The 8,251-nt window shown below is 42.4% G+C and overlaps 1 long non-coding RNA gene across 1 annotated transcript in view; it reads left to right on the top strand.

The window, feature by feature from the left end:
- Positions 1-355: 355 nt before the first annotated feature.
- Positions 356-8,251, top strand: part of LOC109299162 — a 20,980-nt gene continuing 13,084 nt past the window's right edge. The window contains exon 1 of the long non-coding RNA XR_002097784.1: positions 356-366. This is a non-coding gene — a long non-coding RNA (uncharacterized LOC109299162). The remainder of the gene's footprint in view (positions 367-8,251) is intronic.

Raw genomic sequence — 8,251 nt, 5'->3', positions numbered from 1 at the left:
TTTCAAAGGGTCATTGAGACAGAATAAAGTGAATGGCTAGGGCACTCACCTGAGCTGGCGGAGACCCTCAGATCCCAACCCAGCTCCAAAGACCATTCATGTGCTTTCTCCAATGACTTGTCTCATACCAAATACATAAACAGTCCTACAAGATGGGACTGGAATCCAGAGGCCTTCCCTTCCAAATATCCTAGCCATTAGGATACAGAGTCCAGCTCAGGCTGTCTCACCCCCTTCATCCCATCAATATTTTGGGAGTCCATGCAAAGTGGAACAGTTTCAACAGGAGGAAGTGAAAGTCCTGCCCTTACCCCACTACAGAACAATCTGTCCTAGGTGCTGTAACTGTTCAAGCATTGTTAAAAAGTTATGTAGCTACTCCAGCCATTGATTAAAATGGGGGGGGGCTCCTTTGTCATTTTGTGGGAAGCTGGATTTGGTAAGCAGTCTCTGAAAATACCTACTAAATCAAGTCCCTCAGGCAAGATAGGCAGCGAGAAGGTCACCCAGCTTAGGGATTCTGCAAGCTAAGGCATAAACCAGGTACTAACCTGTCCAGCCTGGTCAAAGCCATGTGTTTCTAGGCATGTACAGAACAGAACTTACTGTACTGTCAAAAGTGGAGGTGGCTCTAGGCACCTCCAGAGTAGTTTTGAGGATTGAAACTTTGGAATTAGGTGCCTACATTGTATTTAAGTCCCAGCTTAGGACTTAGAAGGCTTGAAGCTCAGCTGTTTCTGAAAATGTAGGACCCTTTGTAAAGGATCTCAGGTTGGGTGCTCAGGGGCACTTGATCACTTGCAGACACTCTCAGCTATCATTCTTTACTAGTTTTGAAATAGAAGAGCCCAATCCTCCTTTCATGTTAGTGTAAAAGCACTGGTTTCAAGTAGAGCTGCTCCTATACCAGCCTGCTCCAAAAACTTGAAGACTTTCAGCTGACTTTAGCAGGGTTTACAGGAGGGTCTAAGTAAGGGCAGAACTAATCCCAGAGATGCTAGTAAAACCTGAATCATGGCTGAGAATAATTGTATTTATTAAGCACGCACACATACAAAGTCCCCCCTTTTCAGCCTAATACGAGCATGTTTAATGTACCAACATAATAAAATTCCACTCTTATCAAACTAGTTAACTGAATCAAAGGGGTTCCAATATAAGAAGACAGGACTGAGAGAGATGGTATTGAAGATGAAGCTAAAGTTGGCCATAATGAAAAACATTTTATACACATAAAATCTTGGAGTACTTGATAACGTGAGGAAAGCCTGACTGAAAAGTATAGGCTGCCTGAGAAGTCAATTACTGTTATATGCTCCCTCCTTAAATTTGTTTCCTCTGTTAGAGCAGGAGGCTTCACTTCTGCTACTGATTAGCTGGGTGACCTTCAGGATATTACTTCTCTGCCTCAGTTCTCCAATCTGAAGATGGGATGGATAATGCTTATCTGTCTCACTTACGAGATGAGACTTAATGAAGCCCTCCCACTACAATCAGGTGTTTAGGCAGTCCTATTCAGTACTCACATACCTAAAAATGTATATGGTTGGGGGGAATTAGATTATAAACACTTTCAATACAAGGTATTATGAGAGTGCAAAATATTAATTAGTAATACTCTTGTCCTTTGGGTACTAAAATCAAACTCATTTACCAGAAATCATGGTAGTAGCCAGATTACTGTTGGAAATATGAATTACAGTACTAAAACATCTCAGATACAAGTACCAGTCCTTTTGTAATCATCTTCAGGATAACAGCTGAGACTCAATCCTGCACTGAAAACACATGTTAAAACACCAACTATTCAAATTTCTTTGACATAACTGTTGAATAATATTCAGTACTGATGTACTATCATACTGAAGCATCTGTGCCCTCAAGTCTGATGACCTAAAGAAAAAAATAAAGCAAAGTTATAGGCAACAAAGATTCAATGCTAATTTTCTCCAATTCCTTATTGAAATACTCTGCATTGATCTGTTAACTACTGAATATGGGCCTGGGGGATAACCCCATATATTCCTGATTTTTTTTTTAAGTTAGATTTGTTTCTATAAGAATGCAAGAACATTTATTTGCTTAAAGGCTTGACAGTAAAAAGGCCCCACGTCTAATCCTCTTTCTGCTACACACCAATGAAAGTTAGAAAACTCTTTGACTATTGACTTTTTCACGTGGAAACCAATCTTCTGTGACTGGAAGTGAAAAGAAAACCATTTCTTGCAAAAAGAAAAAAACCCCTCTAAAACACTGTTTTGAAAAAGTCGTCGTCCTTGGCCTGTGTAGTAGCAGCAGCAGCAAAGGCTTTTTTGATCCTCAGATTTGTAAACTTGTAGACATAATAATGCCATTTCTCTAGTGTTAGCAGGTGTCCTGTCTGGAAGTTGCTGCCTCAGCCTCCAGCAGAGCTGGGAATTAGAAAATTGTCTGTCTTTCCTGAACCGTGAAGTGCTTCTCTTAAATAAAGGCCAGGTCAGATGTTAAAGGGACATTCTTGTCTTCTGAAGCCGAAATAATCTACAGTCACATAGAGAAATGAAGGCATCCTCCTCCCAAAATGGTCAATCTCTTTATCTACCATTATATTCCCTAGGGTCAGGAAAAACTCTTTCCAGTCTTTAGCATTCTACAATATTTCCCTACAAACAGTCATCATCTTCCAGTTCAGTATTATTTATTTTTCATAGAGATAGTGTAACTAGAAATGTATACTGGTGCTTTTCCTGTTGGGCTTGCTCCATCTCTGGCAGGATCTCTCACTGAATATGAATTGGGCATCTAAAAATTCTTTTTTCCCTCCAGCTCTCCCTCACCAGTATTTCTGAAAACATTTTTGAGTTGGAGATCATAGTTAAAGGGAATTGCATTATAAAGCTGTGAAACTGCTTCCAATTTTTTTTAAAAGTGTTGTTTATACTACATTTAAGTTGCATTTAATTTAATTTGAAAAGATATATTTGCTGTAGCACTTTATTTTTCTATAGTATAGGTAAGGTTGGGAGACTGAAGTTCCTTATTATAACCCCCCCCCCACACACACACACGCACACTTTTTTTTTGCTTATAACTTTGACAATTTTTAATAGTTCCATTTGAAATATTTATATGTTGAGTGCCTGCCTCAGACTGATCTCTTTTTCTTAAATTTCAGTCAAAATGGTTATTGCCATTTCTGAGAAGCAGGCTGAAATTTTGATGATCTTCTCTTTGAAATGCTTTAGTGCCTCTCTGCAGAGAAAGAATGTGAAATTTGGCAGGAAGGTGGCCGGTGTGTCAGAGAGATGCCTCTCACCATCTCTGTGAAAATTAAAAACTGTCTCACGGTGCACAGGCACATATCCCACCACTTCCTGACTCCAGAGTGCTTTGAGACTGTATTAATGTCCTTCTATATTTTCTTTTTCGTGTGTGGAATGTACATCGCATTGCATGTAACCTTTGCCTTTGTTCATGGCTTGGGTGAAGTGTGCAATATGGTGACTGCCTCCGACTCAGATCTTCAATTCAACTGCTACAAAATCGTACCCACAGAGGTTGGCTTAATTTACACCTTCTTCCATTGTTCCTTTAGTTACCTCCCCACTCTCTGAGCTTCGGAGATGGTGCCATGTCCACCTAAAGTCCCTTGGCTCAGTGAGACTCGACAGGTCCAAATAAGAAGTGATGTCCATAAGTTACATATTGGTTAGAACTGCTTTTTAAAATAAAGAAGAAGAATCCCTTGTTTACAGTTTTTATTTGCCCTGCAGTGTCATAGCAGGTGAACACCCAGCAATCCTTATAATTCATATTTCTCCTTATAATTATTTTGTGAGATAAGGTACTATTATCCCTATCTCACAGATGGGTTACTGAGAAACCAGGAGATGAAAGAGCATGCCCAAACCACCTCCTGAGTAGCCCTGGATATATCCTCAAGAAATAAACCTTGCTTATTTTGTGTAAGCGGAAGCCTACAAGTTCGGCAGGGCGGACAGCTCTGATCAGGCCTGAGCCTGGGTCTACACTGTTGCCTGAACAGGCCTTACCACAGGCCTTGCCATGGCAAGGGAGGGGCTTATTTCTTGGTGGGACACCCATGCTCCCCCAGCAGATAGATTAGCCCAGCGATGTCAAACAGCCAGCCTGCAGCCCAGATCTGGCACATGGAGGTGGGCTTCCCCAATTCAGCCCACAGTGCTCATCGCCAGAGTCCCTGTGGTGGCAGTGCTAATCTCTCCTGCCTACAAGGGCTCTGGGGCAATTTGGACCCCAACCAGTTAATGCTGCTCACTTCCCCCCACCCCTAGTGACTAAGATCAGAAGCAAGGGGAAAAGGGGAAGGAGGCGGGGGAGGGGTGCAGTGGCATTAACTGCCCATGTTTCTGAGCCACGCCAAAACAGTGGCTCCACCACCACAGTCCAGATCTGGTCTGTGAGTCGTCCCATGGTGTACGTGCAACCTTCAGAGTCCAATGAGCTCACTATCCCTGGATTAGACATAACCTCAGTGGCTTGCCTAAGGCCACCCAGGAAGTCCATGGCAAAGCAGAGAATTATACCCACATCTGATAAGTTCAAAGCTAACAAGCTATCCACTAAGTCAGGGGTCAACAACATAGAGCCTGCGGGCCAGGTCTGGGCCCTGGTGGAGCTGGGGGTCTTGGGCAGCATGTTGGCATTGTGGGGCTTGACCCATACCCATGCTTTGGCCAAGCAGTGAGGAGCTGCACTGGGGCTGGGCAGTAAGGAGCTGCATTTGCTCCACTGGGAGTGAAGAAGAAGCAATGGCAAGGAACAGCCTCTGCGGCAGCAGCCATGTTGAAACATTGGCCCACCTCAACCCTAAGGCAAGCTGTTCTGGCCCATGACTCCAAAAAGTTGTCAACTGCTGCACTCTGGAGACCTCAGCTTTCCAAACTGCTCCAGTGAATTGCAATCGAGAAAGAGAAATTTATGTTCTCCTTTTATTTTGTGAACACACTGCAGAAATCTTTGATGCTTTATTTTCAGTTGCCAGGGACTCAGACTTACAGGAGGCTCAAAGCTTGAAGCAATGCTGAAGGTACGGTCACAAAATCCACTGCTAAAATTCTTGTGTGGTGCAGTAATGTGATCTATTTTATGAAGTCAACATTGCAAGCCAATGCTTCAAGAACGTGAAGCAGATACTGAACAAATTATGCATCATCTGGAAGCCTCCAAGAATTTCTTTGTAAATTACCATTCTGCTAAGGGATTCATAACCATTGCAACTGATGCTAAGGACCTGGCTGATGAGCTGGAAATCAAAGCCAGATTCCCACAGGACAAATAACTGAAGGTATGAACCAAAATGAGAATGTTTGATTATGGGGCCAAAGGTAAACAGTGAACTAATCCAGAAAAGAACTATAAAATCATTTTGTTTCTCTTTTCTGTGTTTTGTATGCTACCATATGGTCACTTGAGGAAGGATTTTTACTGCCATACAGTTACTTAAAGTAGGATTTTTATAACTCGAGAACCAAATGATAAAGGTGCCCTGCAAGGAATTAAAACAGCAATGCATTGTTTTAAGCAAAGCATTAAGAAATGGACAGCCTGGTGAAGAGACATCCTCTGACATAAATGCACTGGATCTTTGCTGTGAACTTCAAACTCTTGGCAAGCAGCTGAAACCTGGAAGACACCCAAAATCCCCATTGGGAGTTTCTGTGAAAAAATAAGCTTTTCTCCTGCTTTCCAATGTATCCATCACACTTAGGATTCTATTAACCTTGCCTCTATCTATTGCAAGCAGAGAACTCGGTTTTTTCAAAACTAAAGCTTCGAAAGACATATTTGCATTATACAATAGCTTTGTCTCAGTTGATGGATCTTGCTGAAAGATGCCCTCCATGAGTTCCTATTTTTAAAGCCTGGAAAAAAACAGCAATTTGCTACAGATCCTGGCTGCTAATCTCAAATCTTTGTGAAAAAAAGGCTATAAAGGATGGGTTTTATTTGCTTGTGAATTTCAAGTTCTTCACTTCATTTCAGACTCACATCATCATCAGTAAACAAAACTAATGAATTTAAGTCTCCTAGCTTCTTTTTGTTGAAGAGTTTAGAAGTGTATGCGGACTGTAGCAGAAAGTACTGCCTACCCTACAAAACAGGATAAAGCCAGCCCAGGCCATGGGCCTTAAGGCTTTCCCATCTCCAGGGCTTAGATGCCTTACTCCCTATGCCCTGAAAAAGGGTGTTTCTGCCCAAAAGCTTGCAAAGAACAATATTTCCAACTATTTAAGTGGCCTAGTAAGAGATATCATCTTTACCCAAAGAACCTTGTCTGCTTTACTCCAAAAGAGGTACTTACCTCCAATCAGGATTCACTAGTCTGAACTCCAAGATGGCAGCTGCCCATTGTGACAAAGGGCAGGCTGACGTACCTAACTTCAGCAGGGGATTGTCAGCTGAGTCTCCTGAGCAACTGGAGTGCCTTCCTGGTTATCCTTAAGGCTGCAGCCACAAAAGGAATTCTAGGATCAGTGTGGCAGCAGCTAACCACAGAGTGAAATCTGACCCATGACATACCCAGGCAGCGTGGATACGAGTAATGCATGTAAAAGATTAGACACCGAAGAAGGGGATCCAAAAGAGTCAGCAGAACAGGGTGGTACTAGCAAATAGGCTACAGATGAGGAAAGAGGCTTGTCTGATGTTACATTGTCTGGCTCTTAGTCCTTCTGCATTCTGATGGATGGTTCCTGCAGTCTTGGCTATATCATGGCATGTCTTCAAGAGGCAGAGGGGCAGACTAGCCAAAAATGTGGAGGGGCATTAGTCTGGGCTGTGGGAGACCTGCGTTCCTACCCCTGTTCACCACACAAGAAAGTTCCCTAAGCAGCAGGCTACGTACTGACTTCAGGAGTGTGAATTCCTGGCTTAGCGCTCAAGAGAAGAGGTGAAGAGTACCTTCCTTCTCATGGCCTATTCCAGTGCTCCATGAAGAGCTGAGAGTCCTGACTTCAGGCCTCTCCTCCCTAATTACCCTTTTGTATTTTACATTAAACGGTCACTGCATAAGTGAAATAACCCAAGTGCCGGAGATCCAGACCTAGAACCCCTGGCTCATGGGAATAAGCCTGAATCAATTAGATAAAGAGTCAGGTGACACCTTCTCCCCTCTCTTTCTTGTTTGATGACTCTTAAATGCCTGTCTGCAAAGTGGCCCAGTTTTGTGAGGAGGGATACAAGGTTCCCTGCACAGCATAGCTAGTTGACTAGTGGTTTGGGCACTCACCACAGGGTTGGAGTTGTGGATTTAGAGCCCTGCTCCTTGGGTGGCATGTACATTTTATATCAAGCAGTCACTGGTGAGAAACAGCCTGGGGATGTGGAGGTGAAAACATGGAAATGAGCCTGCACCTAGCTGAAAACCAAAAGGCTATATAGTGTCTGGCCACCTCCTCTCTTTTCTCTTCCTGACTTCTTGGTCCTTGCCTTTCTGTCTGAACAGTCGCACAGGTTCAGGAGAAGGGCTGGAGAATTTACTCCCTGCCTGGCCTACCTATAACCTGTTGCTTTGGTCACTTGCTTCATACTGGTTTTGTCGCTCACCCAGAAGGAAGATGACCTAGCTTTGCTGACCTTTTCTATCTAAGAGGATACTAACCTGTATCTTCCAGAAGAGTACTCTAGCCAGTAGGCCCAGAGTGAATTGGTTACGCATTTAATTCCGCATTCCTTAAATATTTATTGACTGATAAAACAGAAAGAGCCCTGGGGTGTGGTGATCAGAGCACTTAAAGTAAAATTGGTTTCCCTATTTATTATATTTCAATTCTTTTTATTGCTCCTGCTGCAAATTGATCGACTCTGGAGATTTTTCTTTAGCTCAGAATAGTGTTTGAGGCTGGAAAAACATATCAAGTATGCTAGTGAAACATGAGAAATTGGCAGATCATATGAATAGCTTTTATATGTGGAGAGACTTAAAACTTAGACTTAAGCAAGATTGCGTGATTCATTAAGAAAAGCAATACCAAAGTCATTTTCTAATATGACACTGGCAGCAAATTTGTTTTGATCAGGCTTCACGCAATAGAAAATATTCTCCTATGCGGTTCAAAAAAACAAGCTCTATTCATCCCACAATAGACTTTTGTTTATTTTTGTGGAGTTTTTTGGGCAGCATGACCTTGTGATGAAAGAACATCTCTAACAAATTACCTGGAATGAAATTAGTTATCATTACGTTGGCAAAAATATTCCAAATGAAATTATTTAAGTTCTTGGGAACACA

The sequence above is a fragment of the Gavialis gangeticus genome, unplaced genomic scaffold (genome assembly GCF_001723915.1).
Source record: "Gavialis gangeticus isolate Ggan-Ray unplaced genomic scaffold, GavGan_comp1, whole genome shotgun sequence".
Classification (NCBI taxonomy): Eukaryota; Metazoa; Chordata; order Crocodylia; family Gavialidae; genus Gavialis; species Gavialis gangeticus.
This window is presented reverse-complemented; position numbering and strand designations above follow the sequence as displayed.